Raw genomic sequence first — 26,348 nt, 5'->3', positions numbered from 1 at the left:
TTTTTAGTTGAGATAAAAAAGTTACTGGCACGAGCGGGATTCGAACCCACGATCTTTGGCTAGATACGCCGCTGCTCTACCACTTGAGTTATCGGACTTCGATCCACTCGAACACTAACTTTCCATCTCAACCCCCCACCTTTTGAATCTTACCTCCTTTTTGCCATTTTTCAAATGTTGTGTAATCAGATTGGATTCTCGACGACAAACGAAATGGCCACGGAGAGCTTTATTATACTTCATTTTAAATCATTAAATTCACTAATTTCGTGGAAATTATTGTCCGAGTGGATCGAGGTCTCGGTAGCTCAAGTGGTACAGCAGCGGCGTATTTAGCCGAAGGTCGTGGGTTCGAATCCCGCTCGTGCCATTGACTTTTTTATCTCAACTAAAAACCTTAAATAATTCTAATTAATTTTATTCAGCCATTGAGAAAAATAAGAACTTTTTCTCCTTCACCTATTTCGAAGGACTTGATCTTTATCCTGGTGACGATTTGATATTTTTTAAATTATAGTTGCGACTTTATACTATTTCAAACATTAAATGAGACACATAATTTTGGAAAGTATGTAATTTGAAATTTTACGTTAACATTTTTGTTAACTATTTGCCTCATTTATCTATTCTGTTTCCTGCGTGTTTTTTTGTTATGAATCAATTCGAACATGTTACATTATTATTTTAATTATTAAATTTTAAGTATTTTTCGGCTAAACCATTACCAGCTGACACTTCACCACGAGAAATGGTCAATTGTCTGTCTAGCCCTCTCGTACCTGGTTCGGCGGTCGGGGGTCGAGAAAGGAGGCGGTTCGGAGGTGCCGGCGGAGGCGAAGGAGATGCAACTTTGTATCTGACATGATAAACAGCTTCTATCTCACGGTCTCCTTCCACCAACTCTTATCCAGGGTTTTGTCACAAGGAGATAAAACTTAGGCGGGCCAAGACATTATTCATGTAGAGCGCATTTGTATCCGACTTGGCAAGTACCCGTCGAGTACCAATAGGTTGAGAAATTTGGTTCCGACTCCTTATCTCTCCCTATTAAGGTTCAAATATACATGGAGTACTTATCTTTATAATGAACATCTCGCATATTGTGTTATATCGCCAACTATATTACTTAACAGATGAAATCTTTGTAACAATTTTTTAAGTCTTTAGATAACTTATTTTTTTAAATCACTGAATTTTAAAAAAAAGTTATCGTTTAGTGTGAAAATTTTTTGAGTGAAATTTTACTTAGCGTAGGTTATGCTAAACCTGCTTTTCTTTTCAATCGTGACGGTTTAGCATCAGAAGCGCCGCGTTCAGTTCAGTGTCAGTTTGCTATTAGAACATTTAAAAGTCCACTTTGCACAAGTTTAGAAACACGAATATCCCACCCCAATTAGATTCAAACATTGAATTTTTTTCTGTATATTTAGACGTCGACGAATGCTATGTGGAATCGATTTTAATTGGAACACAGTTTCTTAGATATGTTTGTTTTTCAAACTCAACAATTTTTAATAACTTTTAAAATTTCAAATATTTTTTCAAATATCCCTCGTCACGGCAACACTGATACCACTTCTACATAAGCAGACAAACTTACCCTAAAAAGAATATGAAGAAAATAAACCATTTTTTAGTATCTTTTAATAATTTCTTATCAGGGATTCTACAAAATGCTTCTAAAATAAACCCTACAAATTTAGTTTAATGGATATTAAAATTGACGGAGTTAAGTGCTCGTAAGCGGGGGTGAAAATCGGAATAAGTAATATAGTATAATAAATAGGAAGAATTCGACGGTTGGGTCCTCTTAAACAAAATTGCTAGAACTTCAATTCAAAAGATGGAATTGCCTGAACCAACGTAAAAAAAAGGTTTAGTAACTTTAAACTGTATATAAACAATTTTCTTTGGCAAATGTAACAATCAATAGACGTATATAAACGTTGATGAAAAACTGCTCCCTTGCTTATGGCATCAGCTAACCTGTAGCCAATTTGGTAAACTTGATGTTGACGATAGGAAACTTTGGGCGAGAAAGTGTTAATTTAAAATGAAATTTGATTGTCTAGTGAATGATCTATTAAGAAATGGAAAAGTGTGCATCGCTCGTAATAAAAGTAGAAATAAAATTGTTTCTCTAAGTTATACGCTCATTGAAAATATAAGGTCTCATGGTTTCTTTTTGTTTCTAACTTTGAAAGTACCCATGGTAGGAAAAATTCATGAATAGCGACATTTGTATGTATAATTTTCAGATATTTAAGCCAAAGTCCTTTTCATTACACGGTCCAGAATGAGACGGGTATCAATTGGGTTTTCTCCATCCTTCAAGTGAAATTTACCTGGACGGAAAGCGCGCGTTAACCTTTTGTCACCGGTTGTTTGTTTTTTTTTCTGTCGGAAGCCAGTTCTCCGGAATGACATGTGGGCCAGGAAATGAAAGCCGAAGCCAGCCGGGTTTTATTACCTTTTCGAGTCCGAACTGGCGACAATGGAATAAATATATGAGCCCGAGTTAACCTTTTTAATGGGAGAATGTATTAAATAACCGTTTCTTTATTCCCCCTGGGGATTTTTTTAAACTCCGTAAATAATGGACTAGCCCGATTAAATAATCCGGCGTCACAGGAGAAAAAATGATACGGAAATGCTGCTACAAATATATATATGGTGTTTTGTGTTTGTAAATATATTATTCCAGAGGAGAGGAGCTGGCTTGATGTTGTTGATGTCGGTCACGTGGCTGGTGCCATTACTGCAAGCATGTTGTCGTTTCTCGTTACCGACACCGGGTTAAAAAGGGTTCCAAGTCCCGTGACCCATCCCAATGGAGTCGAACATACATGGAAATAAAATTAAAATGACTAAAGGATCGAAGTTTTCAACTCTCCGTTTGATTTCTACTTTATAAGAAAAATCAATAGTCATTCTCTTTAATATCATATTTTAACAGAAAATATATCTGTTTTATAAAACCTTCAGCTATTCCTATAAAATCCATGCTAAATCTCATCATATATTTATTTGGCATTAATACCACATGCAAATACGCGGGTATTTGAGGGGGGCGGCCGAAGGCGAATCGGGTTTAGATTGTTTATAATTTCCAACAGCCGCGCTCGGGCTCCCCTTCCAACAAATTAATGAGCGGCTAAATACTGTAGGAAATAGATTGATGAATTTTCCATGTTTGCCCCTGGTAACAAATTTCTCTCAGCAGGCTGCTTTCTGTTGTTCTTCTAAATACCACTCGCCCCGGATTTGACCCTCCATTCGTTGGATTTTTTACACGGGGCATAGGGTATCGATAAACTAAAAGCCATTAGAAGTGTGGTTAAATTGATAAAAATCTACATTAGTTTAATGAAATATGATTAATTTTTCAAATGTAACGAATAGACAGTTTTTCTAGGCAATTAGAAGTGTTATGTTTTTTGAACGTTTTGTAATTTGTTGTATATACATCACAACAAATGTAAAAAATTAAAAACTGAATTAAATACAAACTAAAAGCCTAAAAGAATAAAAGTGCTTCTAGACACCCTGGACGATAGATAGATATATTTTATTTACAAAATAAAAGAAATTTAGAGTTAAAAATGAAAAACACAGTATTATTATGGCATGGTATTAACACCGTCAGCAAGAGTTCGGAGTGCATTACTATTCCAAGAATATACATAATTATGTAATTATAAGAAAAGGGCAATTTACAGTATCAACTTCAGAGGTTGCAATTATTTACAGGTTTTTCAAATTACAAGATTGAAATGCGATAAGCTTTGAAAATAATAAAAATGGCATTTCAAAGAACCAAAGATACGATTCCAACTCACAACCGGCAAACAGAATTCGCATTTAGAAGCTCACAAAATAGAAATCATATGTATACCTGCGAGAGCAAAAAAGGAAACAAAATTAGTCGAACAGAAAATTAATTCCATACATTCCAATATATTCTCTGGATGATATTTTTACGTCCAAAGCATGAATATTCAATTAAAAATAACTTTTATGCATTTAAATTTAATATGGATATAATTTAAATATTCCATCCTGTTAAGTGAAAATTGTTATACGGAAGATGAAAACATGCAAAAAGTACTTATAGCTGTATTGAAAATTTATGTTAAGCGTAGTACTCGTTTTTTTTTTTTTTAAATCATACTTTGCCAACACAACCCTCCAATTAGTTGAATATTTGTAACAATGTAAAGAAAAAAAAGGAAAATTTTCAACAGGTAAATAGATAAGACAGTTGTGTAGCTTGATAAATAGTAATATAGGTATAGAAATACTTATGTACATAAAATGTTAGATAAAAACAGGTAAAGAGGATGATAAAATAAGGGAGTGTGAGAAATGGTAAATTATTGGAAGTAATCCTAGTCTTCATTGGAAATTACAAAAAAGAAATAAAAGAATGAAAGTGTGTGTGTGTGTGTGTGTGTGTGTGTGTGTGTGTGTGTGTATGTGTATGTGTATGTGTGTGTGTGAGAGAGAGAGTGAGAAAAGCGGTAATGAAAAAAAGTGTAAAACATATAAATAAAGATGTATAATATAGGTAAACAAGGATATATAATAAATAAATGTATTAATAGATAAATTAACATGCAAGGAAATAAAACGATTAAATAAGAAAGTGTGAGAAAAAGTAATTTTTTAATAGTAGGGATCCTAGTAAATTCATGTAAATTGCATAAAAAAGAATGTGAGAGATAGCAAGAGGAAGAAAGAGAGTGATGAGAGAAAAGCGAGAAAGAAAGACACAGAGAGAAAGGAAAGAATAGTAAGAAGATTGAAACAACAAATTGCTACATAGATAATACAAGTATACACAAGTATACAATATTGATATATGTATATAAAAATACATAGAAAAGGAGATAAATAGAAATAAGAAAATGTGAGAAGAAAGATTAAGAAATTCGAGAAATAAATTAAGAAGGTATGGAAGCCAGAAAGGGAGAAATAGAGATGTAAAGAGATTGAAAAACATTTTAATAAATTGTTCTATCAAAATACATACATAGGGATATGTGAAAACATCGATCGAAAGATAGAAAATTTGGTAACTATAAAGAGAGAGGTAGATAGATAGAAGATATTGGGAATTGCAAGAAAGAAACGAATATATATAACGAAAAAGGGAAAGAAAGAAAGACAGTGAGAGAGAGAGAGAGAGAGAGTGAGAGAAAGAGGTAGATTGAAGAAAAGAGTTTGGCAAGGAGGGATGAAGAGGGATAATAAATGAACGAGTATAGTTTAATTTTTAAAAAATATTGAAAACTGTAGCTAAACAGACTAGAAAAGAAAAAGACAGGATATTTTTATTAAATTAGACCACTTTTAGCTAAACCCAACATTTCATTAAGAAAATTCTAATCTTGAAATTCTTCTAGTTGAAATGTTTAGAAAATGTTATCTTCAGTAAGAAGTGATTTGGTTGTGAGACTTGTATGGTAGCCCGTTCTAAAATACGCCCTGCTTGTGATTCTTATCGGACATGGCCAATTAATTAAAATTTCCCTCTCCCTTACTAGAGCCAAATCTGCGATGAATCCGTCGATGGCTTTCCTGCTTTGATGTATTTTTGGCCCGAGATTGCATCGCCCTGTACCGTTTTAGACTATTCAAGAGCGAAATATTCTTTTTCTATCTTATAAACCACCAGGAATCTTTTCGTTTTGATAACAAAAAGAATATTCCTTTACCTTTTTGTTTGCTTAAGTAGTTTTTTCTTTCCGTGGCATTGTTGACCCTGTGACAATTTGCGCTGATGTATTTGAGGTGTTTTACGTTGAAAGCAAACAAGGGCGGTTCGTCGTAGGCCGGCCGTGCTTATACTCCGCCCCATTAGAGCACCACTCCTGAATAATACATCCTCTGTGATCCTCTTTCATCTGATCACCGCAAACGATTTTTACACTTAGCACAACTAAAATATTAATATATAATCACCATGCACAGTCGTCGTTAGGGAAGCCATAAGGGCTGACCTTTGCGGCGATAAATATGGTCAGAGGTGTAATCGTGTCCGGACCTTGTCAAAATTTCAGGAATAGACAAATTGGATGTTTTTTCCTGAGTAAAGAAGATGGGTTAATTTTTTTATACCTAAATTGTTTTAAAGCCAATTCTAACCACACACAAAACTGACGCGTTACATTGTACAAAAGATACATAATCCGTGAGATTATTAGAGAGAGTTTCTGATAGTGAAAGAGTAAAAGTGTTTTAAAAGCAAGTCAAAAGATAGCAAGAAGAGTAGTAGTAGAAAAAAAGTATAGGGAACGATGAGAAAGGAAGAAATACAAAACGAAACATACTAACAGTAAATTCATTCAATTTTGAAAGAATAGCAGAGAAAACAATTAGGTAATTGAGAGAGACAATGAATAAAGGATCCAGACAGTCCTAATAGTTTAGTTTTGAGTCTGATAGGCAGTAGAAGAACGGAAACAAGAGAGAAAGAGACGGGTTGAGTTTCGTGGAGGGAGAATTGAATGACCACAACATCCATCCTTTACACCCCTTAGACAATAGTCAAAGTCAAGCCTTGCTGGACATCACCAACCAATGATATAATTGGGTCTTATACATTCTCGGCTATTCAATGGTGTTCTCCCTTTCGGCAATTTCCTTACGGTAAAATCGCATCTCAACGGCAGGTATTTCCGAGAGATGGAATTCTCTTCACTCTCCAGTGCGGAGGTTGGCGGGCTATAAGGAATCTGGGCCACGTCCTCTACATTACATAGCCGCAGACATACCAATCCATTCAACCCCTAGGTTTCTCTCGACTTAATCAGATAATACTATTTCATAGAGCAAAGGTGCTTTATGTTCAAACAGTAACTTAAAAATCACCTCGAACTTATAAATAACTGAATTTTATAATTAATGGAAAAAACGTGATAAAAATGTTGTTTTGGATTATAGCTTACGGCACATGTGAAATACCTTTTCTTTGAACGTTCAAAATGGTTTAATTACGTTTATCGGTTTATTGCAAAAATAAATTGCTAACAGATTTAAAACAGCCGAGAAACGATCTTTTTATAAACACCCTGAGGCAAAACGGAAGAGGAGGTTTTGATTAGCATTATTATAGAAGTAAAATATAAAAATCATCTCTGTTAAAAGGAAATATCTTTGTATTTCAACCGTAATCATAAAATCAAATTTACAATGTAAATTTAACATGTTTTTGTGCAATGTGTCTACATGTGTCCAGCAATAAAAAGTTGTATTCTCCAGGCGTACTAGTAGACATTTGTCAGTATGTGTTTGGGGGTGGGTAAGGTGAAGTTTGGTCGTGTATTCTCACTGGTTTGATCAGTTAGACGCATTTTCAGCTTATCGCGATATGTAGAGGTTGGTTCGTTTTAGAACTGGGATGGTAACTAAAGGCAGTATCTACACAAGCTTAGCTATACGTCTCAAACAGAAAACCTCAGCGACAAACACAGAACACATTCTTCATTAGATTGCTGAATAAGTGAACTGTGTTGTTTCAGAAATAATCCAACTATTTCTAAACTGCTTCTAGAAGAAAAAACACATTTGCGTATATAAAATCCAATAAATAAACAAACATGAATGAACGAGAGATAACGCGTAAAGGAGGTTATTCGAGACAATCTAGGTAATCTTAATTGACCATTAGATGCTTGTGCCCTGAAAAATCTTAAAAGAGGTTACACTGACAAAAAATCCTCACAAGATCAGATAGCCAAGCTGCCATTAAAGCATTAGCATGTAAAAGAATTACATCAAAATTAGTCAGTGAATGCATCCAAAATCTCCAAAACCTGGGGAAACACAACAATCTGATGATATCTTGGGTGCCAGGGCACAGGGGAATTTTGGGTAACGAGAAAGCAGACAGTCTGGCCAGAGGAGGATCTGCAAGATCATACATAGGCTCCGAACCTCTTCTTGGTATATCCAAGCAAAACAAAAGAAGTGGATAAACTCTCGCGGTGCTAGACATAGTAAACTTATGATCAAGCAATCCTCACCAAGACTGGCAAAAACACTGCTGCAATTGGAGAGGGCCAAACTCAGAGGAATGTGATGCTGGTCACTGGCATCTGAGAAAGCATCTACACAACATGGGTATATGCGGCTATGATCCCATTTGTAGATTATGTAATGAGGATGAGTAAACAGCCACTCGTATCATCTTCAAATGCAAAGCAACTGCTCAATGGAGGTTTTACCAAATGTACGGAAAAAACTTGGGGAATCAAATTGGAGCAGCAACAGTCAATGACCTGATACTTCTAAGAAGAAGGATTGAGTCTATTAACAGAAGGAACTAGGAAGGGACAATAAGCCAGAAGGCTGCAGTACCTGGGGAATACAAACCCTGCTTCCTAATAACCATACCATACCATACCAACAGACCATTATAACATACAAAAAAGTCAAAGAGCCTAATTTTATACACCTCATTCGTAGACTATAAAGCCTGATTGAAAACTAGAACAGCCAGATATAGACAAGGGCGTTATTCTACAATCCTTCTATTCAGTCAAAACCAACTAAAATAAATGGTGTGATTGATTGGACACAACATAGCTAATCGTAAACAATTGGAAACAAATACATCATTTATAGGACTCAACATTTTTCAGGCTATATTATGGATACAAACAAGACAACAGACTGACAATTAACAATGATGACTATAAGTAATTACATTTATGACAATAAACCAACTAACAAAAGAAAACAAGCTTGTTTGGGGACAATCCGACTAATCCTAAAATTGAGAATATATCTAATTCTAAATAAACGATTAGAACCATAAATCCAACATGATACGTAGGTGCTCATTTTATCAACTTCATAACGAGAGACAATAGGCAGATATCCACCGGTGGTGCTAAAACTATTCTGACCAACAAAATAAAATGATTAGGTTGTCTGGCGGCAATTTTACTAATCCTAAATTGACTATAGAACGTTTATGTACAGCCGCGACTGTATAGCCTGGGTGAAAACGAAAGATACAGATAGACATCCACAGGAGATAATTTAGAACACACAAAATCCTTATCTCTCCGACAAAACCCAATGAAATAAGACAACGGGGTTGTTCGGAGCCAATAAAGCTAATCGTACCTATTTAACACCTTTTATACAAAGTCTCATTCCTAGAGAATAGAGAAGCCGATAAGCCCCAATCTGTCCTACTCAGACAAAACCAACTAACCTAAATCTAACTGGTTCCTCGATGACAATCCAGCTAACCCTAAATACACTATTAGAAATAAAAGAACCAACATCATACAGGCAAACATCTACCAGAGAGACTACATGTCAATAAATTTATGACAAATAAACCAATTAGCAAAGGGAACAAAGGTTTTCCAAGATTATCCAAATAATTCTGACGTTGATTAATATTTAACAAAAATATGTAGGACTCATTACAAATACCACATAAGAAGCATGTATTCATCGAAAGTCAATAGGCAGACATTCACTGGAAATGAGGACGTGCAAAAACCCTTTTGGCAGATCAACTATTAGATTTCGTACATCGCGTTTAATCTTTATCGGACTGTATTTCATGTATGAACACGAGAGACTAAAGACAGACATCCAACATAGATGACTATATACCAATATTCTGTCTGACTATATTCTGTCAGAATAAAAAAGAAATTAAAAATAAAATCACAACAAGTTATTTGGATACAATCTACCTATTTCTAAATTATTTTAAATTGATTAGTAGAAGAAACTAAAATAGCTCCATACAGAGAACCCAATAATTCATCAAACCATGTAGCAACGGAGTGATAACAAGTATACATTCATTACTGATAAAATGAAGAATGACAAGACTGTCGAAACCACTGAAAAATGGTTCAGAATCAAATGATAATAATATTAATAATATTATAACAAAATTCACAGCCCTATAATAATAATAATATACTTTATTTCTGTGAAGTACAGATCAAATAAACACAATTAAATAAGAAAAACAAAGAATTATACTGCACCGAAAAAGAAAACCCGTCTGCTAGAGGTCGCGGGATAATAAAAAGAAGTGATAGTACTTTTTTCAACTAAAGGAAAATGTAAGAACTATTTAATAAGGGAAAAAATTAAAGAAAACAATGAAGACAAAAGAGAAAGAAAGATTCATTGGAAATTGAATTCCACCACTAATTCATGCCGGTAGTGCCAGGCCCGTGGAGCATATTTAATTAAATTCCTAAACTTACACCTAAATAGAACATTAAGCTGGTCTTTTGCAATTACAGAATAATTCAAGCGTAAACGGCGGAACTCTGGCAAAATGGTGCATTCGGCCAAAAAATGAACAATGTCCTTCCCAACTCCTGAATAATACCGTTATAACACCGTTCATTTCCCAGTGTCCGAAAGGTAGCACCATTCAGATATAAAAGTTCACCTCTGGTCTTGAAAAGCCAGCGAAGTTCACCCAAAGACAAGCCTTGGGCGTTATCTGTAATTAAGCTAAACATACCTGAACTGCTACCTGTTTGTTCACAGGCTTATATATACAAAGCAATACATAATCCAAAAAACCGTCAACAGGCTGACATTCACCTGAGATGATTATATGATCCAACTAATTCTATATTTCCTATTCGAACAAAATACTACTCATTTATAAATCTTTTTAGAAATGTCGTGTAACAATGGTACACACGAGAGTCAATAGGCAGAAATCCAGCTGAGATGACTATATTCCAAAGTCCTTCTGTCAGAAAAAACCCCAAAGCCGAACGTTATTTTCATACAATCTACCTATTTCGAAATTGTTTTAAATTGGCTAGTAGAACAAAAAATGCTCCGTACAGGACCTAATAAATTCACCAAACCATGTAGCAAACGGAATGGCAACAAGCACACATTATTATATATAGCGATTTGATAAAACTTTTTGAACTGTCAAAACTACTAAAATATTTAGGTTACGTGGTTGAGACACGAATTGGCTGGCACTCACTAGCACATTATAAAATATACAAAGCCGCATATATATAAAACAGTACATAAATCAAATAACAAAGTTGAACACTTAGACAACAGACAGGCATTCAACTATATGATCCTGATAGTCCTATATTGCCTATTCGAAGAAAATATTACTCATAAATCTCCTTAGAAAGGTCATGTAACAAAAAATCATACGAGAGACAACAATCAAACATTCACAGGCATTTACTGGAGAAACCTGGCAAAACCTTTCGGGTAGATAAACTACTATTGCTAATACATTTTCATCAAATTCATAAACAGATATGAACACGAGTGGAACAAACAGAAACTGGAGAAAAGCCCAAAGTCATGAAATACCACAATTGCAAGGATAGACTGGAAAAAAAATCGGGTACAGAAGCTACTGAATGAATTATTTTAATTATTTATGATTATTCTTGAACTTAAACAATTATTATTCGGAGATCGTGAGATGCGGTCTGGTGTGACGTAGATTTTCCTTTATCACACCAACGTTTCGATCTTTATTGAGATCATCTTCAGGGCTCAAAGGGTTTGTTTTCCGTGTAGATGTGTCATTCTTGTGAGTCGAGTTGAGAGTGCCAAGACTGACAAGAATGACACATCTACACAGAAAATAAACACTGAGCTCTGAGGATGATCTCAATAAAGATCGAAACGTACACGATACAGAAAATGTTTTTCTAAAACCTGCGTCACAGCAGACGGCATCTCACGTTCTCCGAATAATCATTGACTACAGTCACTAAACACCACACATTTAAACAGTTATAATTGTACGCTTGTTAGGTTTTAGGCAAAATACGATAGCCTGAAATACATACGAGACTGTTACAAAGAAGTCAGTTGTTTGCCCTAAAATTAACCTGGCGTAACTGAAATACGTATGGTTTCGCTGATTGTAAGCGGATTGCATTTCGACCGGGATGTGAAATGATAATAATAGGCCCGTTGCAATCTAGGAGATCAATATTGATTCTCCTGGCCGGCTTCCTCGAACGGTTTATGCAATAGAGGCCTAATTGAACGGATATAGAAGTTGATATCGCCTTGAAACGGATCTCGCCCGGTGCAACGATGCGAAAAACCGAAAGCTCGCGGTTTGTTTAGGAGGAAAAATAGAAGGGGAGGGAATTCGGCTGGCGTTTTGCCCAATTGCGGAATCATCACGGATTAGGATATAAAAAGATTATAAATTGATATAATCGCGTTTCACATCTGTGTTCATAGGGAAGGTCGTTTAAAATTGTTGTCGGTATTTTTGAAAATCGAGTTATTTGTACAGATAAAATTTGGGATATTTTTACTTTGAAATACAATGACAATAACTCATATTTATTTTCCTTTTTTTTCCAACATTATACGTGATTTGACTTAAATTATTCACACCCACTCTCACGATTTCTATCTCTTTGTTTGTCGATCTACCTATTTATTTACGTATCTATCTGTCGAAAGGAAATTATGTTTTGATGGTGATAAAATCTAAACTTTATATTAGTACCGTCAAACAACAATACCGCGCATAAAAATAATTTAAGCACATCTTTCGGGAAATTAAAGTCTCATTTTTTCATTATTATCTAAATCTAATCATTTAGGCTGTTGTATTAAAAACTATTTGTTGAAGCTTTTTACTTTGTTGTGACCTATATTTATTCTTTATTGTCTTCTTTTATGAGTTTTCCCTTGAAGAATGATGTTTAGATTGCACGAGAATCATAATAAAATATCAATTTTCTTTTTACATTTTTGAGAATATATTTTAATCTGACGCCTTAAAAGAGTTATATAATATTTCAAATATTGTGAATTTTTTAGTCTGATAGATGTTTTCTGCCCTTTTATTCTAAACGGTTAACTGTTCCAACTTGCTATAAACGTATTAAGTATCATCGTTGATTAACGTATTTTATTTTAGCGTTTCCATAATTAATATATTTATTAGTTATCAGATTTTATCATTTTTATTGTTATTTGTTAATTTTTATGGAAAGAAGGTTGTGAGGAATAATTAGTGTCAACGAGTGGGACTCGATCCTCGGTTTTGTCCCCTGGTCCTCTCCACTTGAGCTACCGTGAGTTATCTTTTTGAGTCCCGCTCGTGACAATAATGTTTCTTCAAACCCTTTGTATCATAATTGATATGAAAACAGTTTTATTTGGTATTTTATTGGTTAGCATTTTTGTAATAACAATTCGCAAAACATCGACTATCGCAGTTGGTTCATAACGACCGGCCAAGGGAATCAAGGCGAACCCGACAATAACATTTATGAACAAGGGGCCCAGTTTCCTTGCACAATCAATCACGAGGTGAAAATTATAGAATAGTCAGGTGGGCCAGGTTGAAATTGGAATTTTCGACCCGCGGCGTTTGGGAGAATGGGCGGCCCTGAGACGGACCCCGTGGGAAAAAACAATTCCAACCAGGGCAGAATCTGGACATAGATTATTAATAACAGGCCGACAAACACTTTTGAAGGTATTGGCTTGTACGTGGACGTCAAAATTGAATGTGCATCAAAGAATCCAGGTTGAAAATTTAAGTTGGGGTAGATAAAATCTTCGAAAACTACATCAAAATAATAACGCAATTCGTTCTCGGAATCGTTGAATAACTTGGTATATATTTTTAGTCGTGGGGTAACAAAATAACTAAATAATAAACTTTCTTGGTGGCGTCGGTGGCTGCAACGGGTTAGGCGTTGACACGGTGCTCATCACCGTAAGGAAACCGTCCCGGGTTCGAATCCAGCGGCCCTCCATTCGAACCCGACATCTTTACAAATGGGCTTTTTGTCAAGAATACCGGCACCCCGAGGGTTGATATAATCTCTGCTGTTGCGAACCCTCGTAAAAATAAATAAATTAAAAATTAAAAATTAAAAAAATAAATAAATAAATAAAAATAAACTTTCTTATATGCGGTTGATTCTATCGTTATTACGAATAAATTAAAAATAATCAGTTCAAAAATTACTCGCAAAGACCACAACAAATATGATTTTTTTTTTATTCGAACCCACGACCTTCGACTAGATACGCTGCTACTCTACTACTGTTCTATCCTGACTTCGATCTACTCGGGCACTAACTTCCCATCTCAACCCAACCTTTCGAATTTTCCCTCCTTTTTGCCATTTTGCAAATGTCGTGTAATTTATTTGATTCTCAGCGACAAATGAAATGTCCTCAAAAAGTCAGTGTCACGAGCGGGATTCGAACCCACGACCCTTGGCTAATTACCCCGCTGCTGGAGGCTGATCGTGACCGAGTGGATCGAGGTCACGATAGCTCAAGTGGTAGAGCAATGGCGCCACAAGCCGAAGATCGTGGGTTCGAATCCCGCTCGTGCCATTGACTTTTTTATCTCAACTGAAAACCTTAATTAATTGTAAGATATTGAAATGTTCGGCTGAACTTACTTCTACTCTTATATCCGTCCGTACAAGTGCACTAAGCAGTTATAAAGAGGTTTTGTTCAGGTTAGGTGTGTGAATGGTTAAGTCGGAAGTTAAACGTAGATGCTATATATTTTATCCTTTTTTTATCACTGATTCTGTATCGTATCATAACTTCTTCACGTTTTAATCTTCTATGGAAATGTGAAAGTTTGTAGATGTACAATGGTAGGTGCCGCACATTGTCCGATGTTAGATTTTGACGTAAACTGAAGAAGGTTCTTTTTGAGAAGAGGTAACTCTATTTAGATTGGTTTTCCTATGTTTTCTGATTTTACTTTCACACTAACAATAAGTTTCCAGTATTGTAAGGTGTTGTTAGAAGTTTCGAGTAGAAATTACAGAACTTATAGATTTGAAAATGGGATTGGATGTTAGATGTTTATATCCTGTTGGAATTGGGTGATAGAACCCTACGATGAGTAGCACCAGCAATTGGTAGGATTATTGCATAGAGTGAGAAATGCTTTGATGAGCGGAGAATCCAGGTAACAAACTATTGTAGCTGAAATGACTTCACTACGTCAAAAAAGAACATAGAACAATACTGCCCCAACTCATGCAGATAATGTCCTCGAAAAAATAAGAATTTTGGATACTGAAGTGGTAGCTGGTAGAACAAAATTGTTGGTCTCAGCTTGTCTATGTTTTGTTACAAAAATTGGATTTTATGAGACAGTACGAATTGTTGGTTTTTTGGTTTAAAAAACGTTCGAATATTAGTGTGTTATAAATAAATAAAATTATTTATTATAATTATATATTGTAATATATTTATATTCTAATATTATTATATTATATATTTATATTATTATAAAATTTTATCTCAGCTAAAAACCTCAATTAATTGTAATATATTAATTGGTCAAGCGGACCACGAAATTAGTGAATTTAATAAATAAATAAAGCTAAACTAAAAATGATTTTTGAAATTGAAACAAAAAACGAAAATGTTTGGTAAATATTTGATCTGAGCTTGATCTGATATTGATTGAGCTCTTTTTGAATTTCGCCACTCTCTTGAATTAAATAGTTTTCCACCAAAATTTGACCATAAAAAGTATATACTCCAGGGTATTTACAGTACCTTAAAATCCAATTCCTAGTGTTTCATACTACTTGTCACGTAATACATGATATTTGCGACAAGTTGGATAATATGGAAAAATTAACACAATTTTTAACTAACTCATTAGGAAAAAGAAACACAATTAGAAGTCAGGTAAAATTATTTTGTACATGCATACTTTAACTTAATAGCTAAAATATAGTTTCAAAATACCTTTCCACAGATTACTTCAGTAATAACTCCACCCACAAAATGTAACTTTATTTGTTTGGTTACTGAGTTAATGAGTGGAAAGTACACGTGTAACGTTTAATTTTCCAACGGATTTTTAAGTACTACTACACTAAGTACCTCTAATATAAATATTTGAAAGCTCTTTTTTATCCATAGCAAAATTAACAACGAAACGTTTTTGATTATTCATGCTTTTTTTGTGACAATTTTGTTTTAAATAAATTAAGCTGAGTTAGTTTAAGTAGTTTCTTTTGAAATGTAAATTGTTTCTATAACTATTTAGTAGTCAATTATGTTTTTTTAGACATTTTAGTTCATAAACACATCTTTTGATGTACGAGTGTGAGTCCGTATGAATTAGCAGTATTGGAAAATTGAGGATAAATCTGACGAGTTCTTTGTTTCTTTTGCTATCGGTGGAAGTTTTCCGTTTACGAAGCGCTTTTCCGACCGTCGAAAACCCGGATCTGTACGATGCAGAATCGCGGATTTTTCCCTCCCCTTTAAACCTCTATTTCAATATTTACACAAACGGACACAACGACGGAGCTCCGACTCTATTCATACTTTTCGTACACTTTTAATCACCAGGAAGGATTCTTTTTGGCAAGTTTTTAATTGAATTTTTTTATAGACAGTAAAAGGATACTGCCATATAATATACGGACGCCGGATATGTTGCAATTATGTTTTAGACAATTAGCAAATCAAATTGTAAATTTATGCAAATGCAAATTACACAATTGCCTTACAATAATAAAGCCGTATTGTATTAGCCGGCCCTACGTTCAAGTTTCTTTGGAGAAAATTTGCATTTATAGCTGATTTTTTCGTATTATTTGTAAGACAAATTAGATATTTGATAACAAAGTGGTTGAGATAGCATCTACATTTAGCTATTAATTAATTCCTTTTATATTTCAATATTCTGAGGTTATTTGGACAAGTGAATATTTATTCAAACCGTAGAAAAAATCCATGAAGTGCAGCATTCATTTTTCCTCTATTGCTGAAGGGATGCTAACTTGGTTCCTTTGCTTGATGTTACTACTTTCCTAGCCTTAAAAAAATCATGGGCAAATCATCAAAAAATCATCTTCGTCCGTTGCTTTCGCGCCGGAAAGAAAAGCCTAAAGGAAAATTACTCTACAAACTTCCCTCCTGGTTATTATTTAGCCTCGTGGGGCTTACTCACGGTCGAAACAGCGCTGGACAAATAGCAAACAGAGAGATTCAAGGAGAACGTTTCCTTCTAGCATATGTATTTACACAATGGTCAGCTAAAGTCCCATAAATTCGAGAGGGTGGCTAAACGACTCGAAAATCTATGAAGCTCTTGCAGATGTTTTATTAAAACTATATTAAATAATTTTTATAACTATTAATTTTTTTGTTGATTATTGTACATTATGTAAACAAAAAATTAGTTAAATTTATGTTTCACTCACCGGTGTCCTTTAGTTTAATAATGTTCAAATTAAAGTCTTCGAGTTCGTTAGAGTGGTCCTCTTCAGTAGTTTTCCATAGTGCTATTTTCGTGTTATGCCTTTGAAGGCGAGATTTATGCTTTTGTGCAAATCGCATGACTTAGTAAAGATATGTTCGGTATCCTTATGCCCTGATGAATATCTCTCTTACATATGTACCAAGGGACATCAACGAAGTTTTTTAATACATACATAATAGAATACAGTTTTTTTTAAGGGAGATATGCTATACTTTTTAGCCCAGCCCAATGATCGTATTCATAGAGCAAGATCGATTCAGGATTTTTGGATTGAAAAATGTGTGGTTCTTCCCAAAAGTCCATACTATTTTCTCATTTTAAAACCCAGTTCCACTCTCTCTCTCTCGTTTTTTATTGACTTTCTTTTAATTTTCCATTTTTTTATCTGTTAATTCTGCTGCTCATATTTTGCCGTTTTAATTCTACTTACAACTGCCAGAGATGCAATTTCATTCGCAATCCTTGGTGTTTTTGTGTTGGTGACAGGTGAGTGGTATAATTCAAATAAGACTGGACTTAGGACGGTTCCATGAAGAACATACTCATGTTTCAAAGTTCGGCTTGTTCTTCTTGTTACTCTACTCGCAATAGTCCCGCTGACTAGTTCTAGTAGAACTAAAGAATTTGTAGCACTAGGTTGGGAGGATTGTTTTTTAAGTTTGTACATTCATGCCGGATTTTATCAAAAACTTGACATAGTTCAGAAACACGGTGGATTAGATGCCCTTTTCTTGTAATTCTCTTTCTATTGTATCAGTAATTCTGATATGGATCACTTATTGTGCGTTTTGTTCTAAATCCTGGTACTTTTGATTTAAAACTTTTTTTTTCTATGAGAGATCTTTCGCGTTATCATTTCTAAGTGGTTTTCCAGGCGTTGGAATAGTTATGATTTCATTAATATTCTAAAATATTTTAGCCATATTGCCTACTATTATACAATTGCATACTTATGAACAAATTAAACCAATAGGACGTTCTTTTTTGTTGTATGTTAAATAATACGAATATAATCTGTCTGCGCTTGTTTTAAAGGAATTCACCGCTAACGATGCAAATTCTTCATTCCCACGACACCAAACCGAGAACAATGATCGGGAACAATGAAAATTTTAAATTAGAAATGAATAACAATTTAAACAAACGATAAAAGGCCCCCCGGATCCTGCATGCATAATTCGCCGGCAAACGTAAAAAGTAGCCTCACTGCTTTAGCATGCAATTTGAATTTAAAATTAAAGGTCGGATTGTCATAATTGGCTGGTTTTGTATTTATCACCTTACCCCGCCTGTCTTTCTAAAGTAATTTGTATGTTATTTGAATTTTTTAAAGTTTAAAAAAATCTTCAATTATGTTTGATTTGTTTGTATAACCTTATCATATGAATGCAAATTACTTCTTTTTTAAAATAAAATATATGAGGAATAATATTATTTCCTTTATTAGTTTATTTATACCTTTATTCTTATCATATTTCTACGTTTTATTTCTTAATTTTTTTCAACAGTGTAAAATATTTCAAAACACAACAGAAACAGTTCATTTTGTATAAAATCGTTTTATTGCATTTAAATACTATATCTAATATATTCTACCATCAGCAAGAATATTTAATGGCATGTATCTATATTAACAAAAAATTTCTTTCTATATAAAATTTTTTTATCGAATTTTGAAACAATCCTTATCCCCCAAAGCCAGGAAACAACTTTAATTAATTATTATATTAATTAATACAACCTGAATGAAATATTAAACAAAAAGACAATTGACTTGTAATTAATTTCATGTATAGTTTTATTTCTTTATGTCAATATTTGGCTGGAAAAAATCCTCCATTTTTGAACAATTCTCCACAAGTGCAGTCGTTTTAAAAATTATATTTTACCTATTATTTTAAGCTAATACAATGCGCCCTAAAATTTCATTTGCAAATTTCCATATATGAATATTTGAAATTATGTTTACTCCTCGTTCACAGCATCTAAAAAAGTCAACAAACCAACCATAAGTACATATGAAAGACGGTAAATCACGAAAAATGCCCATTCTAAATTTTTTCTTCGTATAACATTTATTATTAAACGATTATCGCACAAGGTTGCGAAGGGTTGAACTTGATTACGATCATCATGGCTGTTTATCTTTGCTGATTTACCATACGTTTTTCCTTGGATGTCAGCCAACCGTCTTGAAAACTTGAACACGTTTGTTTTAGGTGATTTTATTTTTGGAGCTATTTCTAAATTAAATTAGTACGTAAAGCAGTTTTATATTATACAGAAACAACAGACATACGCTGAAAACAGTAAAAATCCATAAGAGGAGAACCGAGATTATCTGAATCATATTACTCAGGCATTAACTGTTCATTTAAGTTCAATCTTTTCCAAAGAAACACAAGTTTTATTTGTCTCTACAACGTAACGAAACCGAGAGACAACAAGCAGACATGCATTTCCATAAAAAATCAAAACGATTCTGACAAACAATACAAGGACAGACAGAGAAGGGAATTAAGAAAGAACAAACTACAAGAAAAACATGTTTTCTGTATTTTTATTCTTTAAATTGGATTAAACTAGTTCGGAAAGTTTACTGTATGGGCGAACCTTCACGTTCTTTTCCAAACAGGCTTCAAAAAGTTCTACAGGTTGTTTCACTACTTTTTAATTTTTAGTGACAACAGTTCAGAAGTCTAACATGCCACTAGAAGAAATTAATTTGTAATAACCACTACGGTAGAGACAATAAAATCAGTAAAAACAGGGCTACCAGGAGTCGCGAGATATGGATAAAATAGGTGGCCACAAGGCCTTCTGTACTTTGACCTAAGTAGATCTATTGTGCTGCCCTGATTTTTATAACTCACTGGCCAACTTCAGGTTGTTAATCAACCACCATAGCCTTGGCATCGGCTCCTTAGTGTAGGATCTTGCTTGTGGCGTTTCCAGTCCCAGTGGCAAGAACCTACACTTACATAGACCTCAGAAATATAAAATGTGTTCCGCGGTCTCCTCCTCTTCCTGGCAGTATCTGCATAGGGTTTCTTCTGTCTGTATTCCTATCCGGTGCATGGCTTTCTGAAGTGGTAGTGCATTGTCAGGAGTCCAATCAGACTTCCGGTTCGGTTGCGGTTGCCTTCCAGTAAATAATTCCTTTGGATTTTTTCGGCCCTTCTATGAATCTCTTCGTGTGCCTCATTCCTGTGGTATTGTCCCACCATGTTTCGGACTCATTATGGATTTTAAGATGTATCCTCTTTTGTGGCAGGATGCTAAGTCACCGTAGGGATCAGAAAATCCATGATAGCTCCCTTTTTGGTCAACATATCGAGCTTTTCGATGCCTTTATGCCCCGAGTGCCCAGGGTCCCATGCCAGGGTTTATTAGTGTCGCTGATTTCTGTCAGAGCGTCCATGCAGTTCCGAACATTCTTTGCAACTCGCATGAGGCTAAGGTCTTTAGTGTCTGACTGTCAGAGAATACAGCTTTCTTCTTGGAATGTATTTCTAGCCTTTTTATTTCCTGGCAAGCAGCCGCGGGCAATGCTGGAAAACGATCACTTATGTTGGTAAACAGCGATTTTTTCGTTTGATTGAGCTTTATAACTTAATATAAGTGTTTATATTTTTATGATAAAATAAACCATAGACAGACAAGGTTGGCTAAAAATGATTTGACTACATTTCGTAGTATTTTAAAAATGATGGAGGAATTTATGCATGACTAAATATATGTTTGTTTAATTATACAGGTCGTCAATTCCAGAATGTTTATAATTTCGTATCCTTTGAAAAACTGGCCAGTCATACTTTGGACATGTCGTAAAGCCAGTTTCCACATGGATTATTTTATTTATTTTTTCGTTATTTGTTCGACAAATATTTTCCAGCGGAGGGCTTCGTCAATTTGACGGGGGAAAGTCATTTTATTAAAATTTGTTTATACACCGTATAAAAAATAATAAATCGTAGGAGACGTAGATAAAAGAGGAGGTCAATTTCGAAAAGTGTATTATTCCGTATTCTTAGAAAATAAGTGTGCATACGTGGTAGATGTGACAAAGCGGATTCCCACGGAACTTCAATAAATAATGGGCTAACATTCCGTTATCAGTATTTAATATAGGCAGTTATGTTGTGTATATTGTGGTCCTTGTACAATTTGTCGGGGGCCCGGGCCGGCGGTCGGGTTTGGAGGGGTGAGAGTCCTTGGGGAGAGCGGTACCAGCCTGGGATCCTCCACCCCCGCTCGCCGCCCACGATCGGCCCCTCTAATCCCGAACCCGACAACGCTCCGAGCCCGGAGCGATTAGGATTTTTATCCGAGGGCGATTAATTATAAATCGCGTCCGATGTTCGCCAAACGGGCCCGGTATGCGCGTCTCTCGCTCGACGCGTGCATGTGTGGGGGTTGGAAATCTTTAATCATAAGAGTGTTTTGCGTGAGTGTGGGGGCGGCGGAGGGCTGGTGGGGGCGGGACATGCGCTCTGCCTCGCCGTGCCACCCTGTATCTGCCCCCGGCACCACACGCAAGCCACCCACCGCCTGCTCACCACTATCCAGTATACCCTCTCACCTGCAACTACCCAAACATGGTAAGCAATTTTTCAATTCTGCTTTTCATAAGGTGATTCCTACGAGCTGTACGTCGTGACGTGTAGCTTCCGCGGATCTAGTTTCCCTCTCAAACCCCAAACCCAAACCCGAGCAGTACCCGATTCCCACGATTTCATCATCGCCCGAGATCCCGAGAAACCCTTGCCTTTTGTGATATTTATTAGACATTTTTACGCCCAATCTGTCGACTTGTTCTAATCGCTCTTAATATTTTCTCTCCCCCACATCGGTTCTGAAGAACCGACTAGGCCGCTAGTAGGAGACAATTTATAAAAAATCGGATATATCTAAGATGGTGAGTTTTAATTTTTTCGATAATTCTTAGCTGGAACTGATAATAGATTTAAATAATAGTTTTTGTGTAATTTGCAATTCTGAAACAAAGAGAAATAGCTGCTCATTGAAATGGAATTTTTGATTAGCTGAAACATTTAAAACAGCATGGTTTTTTGAAATAAATTTTTGGATAAAAATGAATGGTTTTTCGGATTTGCTTCGGAGGTAGACTAGTTTAGTTTTTATTTTCCCTAGGCATGCCGTCCCATTGCGGGCCTGTGTAGAGTTTGTAGACGATAAAGAAAACCGTCGAATTAGCCGTTTTACCGGCTGGAAAATCGTCACCGGTGAAAAGTCGGTGCGGAATCACAATGAGCGATTGACATTCCAGGCCGGGTAAATAGGCCGCCCACTTCATTTCACGTTCAGCCGTGAAACACGCCGCTCTACGACGCCTTTTTCAACCGGGGACTTGTTTCCGTGTGCAATGGACTTAGCTAAGTACCTCTCCCTACTTCCTGTCTTTCATCAGGATTTTTTTTTTCTATTTTGACACTGACCTTTCCAGCCCCAGCTATTGTTTCACACGCATTAATCCATTTATCTCCCTTGCTTGTACGACCTTTCTAACTATAAAATTCAAAAAATTATTTACAATATTATAAATTTTTTGTACATTGTACCAAAAGTATTATTTCCTGTTAAAATTAAATCATATTTCTAATTTAAATCATTATTGATATCTTTATAAATGGAACCCTACAAAAGAAGAACTTTTACTTTTTTTTGTACGTAACAGCGGAATATTTCTCTTTACAATATACGTTCTTTTTGATATTAAGATACATCCCTCATTATTTCCTGTTAGTATAAACATTCAATTTTGAAAATGTTTGTTGAACATTCTCTTTCCTGAAATATTCTTGACTTATTAATGTTGCGCATATTAGCATGTCAGTAACAATAATTACCGGAAAGGTTTTCTTAATGTACAATTTTCCTTCATGCGAACTCGAATGTTTTATATTGTTATTGGTGTCTAAAGTAAACATTCTTTCCTGTTACTTTAGCTACTTCGCTAAAGAAGAGAGATGGAAAGTGATACGTTTCCATAAAGAGTTTTCATATTTTAAAGAACCTTCTGAACGGGTTGAAAGATCCGAGTTGATTTTTAGAGGCAGAAGAAGTTTTATTTTCCTTTGAAACGGCTTGTTTACTCGACTTCGATCACTTGCTTCTACCAAGGAATACCATCAAGAAACGCATTTTTCCCCTTTTTCTCATCCCTTGTGAGTGAATAATGTTGATGATTTCGGGTATGCCGAGTTTCAAGTTTTGTTATATTGAAAGTACGTTTATTAAGTATTAGGATTATCTTTTGGCTTATAAAAAGCTTCTTTGTTCTGCAGTAACGTTGACTGTGTTATAACAAACATCAAATGAACAAAACAGGGTTTAATGCGATTTTTCTCAAGCGATAAACTACAAGGCAAAGCGGTCGTGATAAATCGCTTACGGTCCCGGAATTGACACGGAATATTTTAATAACTTTCCGTCTGATTGAGCAAAGGAAGAATAAAATCATGCCGCTACGATTCAAACGGCCGCTCCCCCTGGAAAATTGCCGTTGTAAAATTTTTACACCCCTTTTCTTCAACGGAGAAAAATAGCCCTTGTAGATCCGCAGGGACGTTTATGTATATAAACTGACCTTAACCTTAGTATGGGCGGGGGTGGAATGCCTAAGGGTAGAACAGCATGTCTAACTACGCCCCCCCTCGATTGGAATCTCAACCTTTTACACCACACACACTCGCACAATCACCCTCTCATTCATTGGCTTAGAGAACAGGGGTGAATTTCATCCCACATAATTCGTACAATGTTGGTTTGAATTCAACTATTCGAATCGTAGTCGGATGTAAACTATTTCACTCTCACCTAATACTTTGCTTTCACCAGCAAATCGATAACTCATCATCAACCGAACTCAGTCACGAAATCGCCATTTCGTACAGATGATCGCGTCAAAAAAATTAAATTCTCCCAATTTTTTTAAACTCTAGAACTGCCACATTTTGCAAGCATTTGCATTGTACGGCCCTAAAAACAGGAGGAAAAAAGGAAACTAGAACAAGATGTTTATTCCGTGAAATTTCAAGGGACGGTTGCATAAATGGGAAAGCAGCCTTTGCGGGAGGAGCGGAATTGCAATTTCCCCGGAATTCTCTTGACGAATGAATAATACACCTGGTTCCAAATGTTGGCCCCTTCCCGCCCTGATAGGTAAATTGTTTATTTTTTTTATTATGCTCCGAGCCCCGTCCCTTTGCGGCGCTCATTGGAAAATGAAAATCAATTTTAAAAAACAATGTCTCGAAATTTGATTAAAATCAATTAACTCGGGTTTTAAAATGGAAAGTGTAATAAGTATAAATTTAATTGCGAAACTAACAATGGTTTTTCCTAAAAAAATCAATTTAAGAAGGAAACGAGCCTATTTTGTCTTTTAAGCATGGAATAATTAAATATAAGTTCTTAAGCTAACCCTTAAATAATATAATTAAAAAACCAAGAAAAATATCTAAAACAGTTAAAAATTATAGAAATGAAATTTTACGTGTAAATAAAATATGCCCATGCTACAAACGTCGTTTATTAGCGGGACTGAAAAAAACAAAACTTAGGCCTGAACACCTGCTTTGTTAGAAAAATATTGACAAAAGTACAAAACAAACCATGAGTAGTAATTTCTAAAAGTAGTAACTTTTCTATCTAAAAGTATTTCTTTCTATTTCTGTATCTAAGCAACATACACAAATTGTAAGATTGGTACAAAGTGTAAGAAGCAAGATTGTTATCATCGCATATATGCTCACAAATACACATAATTATACGATACACATATTATGCACATACAAGCACATACATTGTAACAAGCAGGCAGTGAAAACACTCTTATCTAAAGACTTTATCTTATTATGTTTTTGAAAAGGATGATCCTTCTACAGATATAGAACGACCTAAAATAATTGGATTGGCATTAAATCAATAGATAAACCCAAATAGTGATATCTTCTTCACAATTAACAAACTCTTCCTAACTCTGGAAATTTTCAATAATTAGGTAAAAACCTGGTTAGAATGGCGTGAAAAAGCTTAGATTTACTTATTCCATTCCAACTGTTTAAGCAGTGAAACAACCAAAAAAAATTCAAATTTTATGAAAAAACTCATTGATGAAAAAAACGAGCTTGGAAAAGAAAAGCAAGCAGGACCTTGAAGATTTTGTCCTATTAGACAAATTTCTGGAAAACTTAATAAATTATAATTTAAAAAAAAAAATAAAAATTGTATAATTTATAATAATGTTTTATTCGGATAAATTCCTTAGCAAAAATCAAGTTTTTGCCAATTACTGCAGTTAACGGTCTCAAGCGCCTTAAATAATTAAATCAATTTAGAGGGGGAAAAAAGGCCATGTTCTATCACAGAATTATTTAAAAAATTTTGCTTCAATTTCTATAAATCGTTTTTTATTAGAATTAACTCTGTCAAAGGGGTTTCTACTGTGGCGCAGGCTTTTTGAATATCAGGTTCGACCCTTTTTGTCGTTGCATAATCCACAACCGACCGAAGCCATTCAAATAATTAAAAATAAAACAAATTTATTCTAAATTCCTACGAAAAACATCTACAGTCAATGAAAGAAAAAACACAAACAAAACTGTATGGATTTCTCCCAGATTCTATCCTGATTAAGTTTCCTAGCGTTGTCCTCAGAATGTAATAACCTAGAAAGGTAGGACAGTTATAGTAAGATATGGTTTGTGCTAAATCTTTAATTTAATCTAATCTGTATTCATTTTATAGATCATCCTTTTATTTCATCTAAAAGCAATTACGTTTTAATCAAATCAATCAAGACCACTGTCATGCTTGTATAAAATATGCTTGGAATTAATTTTCAATCTGCGTGTAGATTCTGTTAAAATATTGGAAACGTTTTTCGGACCAAAAAGTGTTTTTTTTAAGTTAAACTAAGGCTTTTAAAATTTTTCCTGAAAGTTGCGAATCAAGTGCTGCACTGCATCTGCCTTCATCATCCCGTTATATATCTTATTATTTATCTTCGGTCTGAAGTGTTTTTTTTTTTAAA

At 34.8% G+C, this 26,348-nt stretch overlaps 1 protein-coding gene across 24 annotated transcripts in view; it reads left to right on the top strand.

Moving 5' to 3' along the window:
• LOC106661379 (RNA-binding protein Musashi homolog Rbp6) overlaps window positions 1-26,348 on the top strand; it is an 892,072-nt gene that overhangs the window by 563,791 nt on the left and 301,933 nt on the right. The window contains exon 1 of one of the 24 annotated variants that reach the window (XR_002910299.1): window positions 21,808-21,891. The exons of the other annotated variants lie outside the window; for them this stretch is intronic. The gene's annotated coding sequence lies outside the window, so the exon portion shown is untranslated. Of the gene's footprint in view, window positions 1-21,807; window positions 21,892-26,348 lie in introns of those variants that run through there. 24 annotated transcript variants of the gene reach the window in all.

This window comes from Cimex lectularius, unplaced genomic scaffold, assembly GCF_000648675.2.
Source record: "Cimex lectularius strain Harlan isolate CLEC.00 unplaced genomic scaffold, Clec_2.1 scaffold68, whole genome shotgun sequence".
NCBI lineage: Eukaryota > Metazoa > Arthropoda > Insecta > Hemiptera > Cimicidae > Cimex > Cimex lectularius.
Note: the sequence above shows the minus strand (reverse complement) of the source record. Positions and strands in the feature narration are given on the sequence as shown.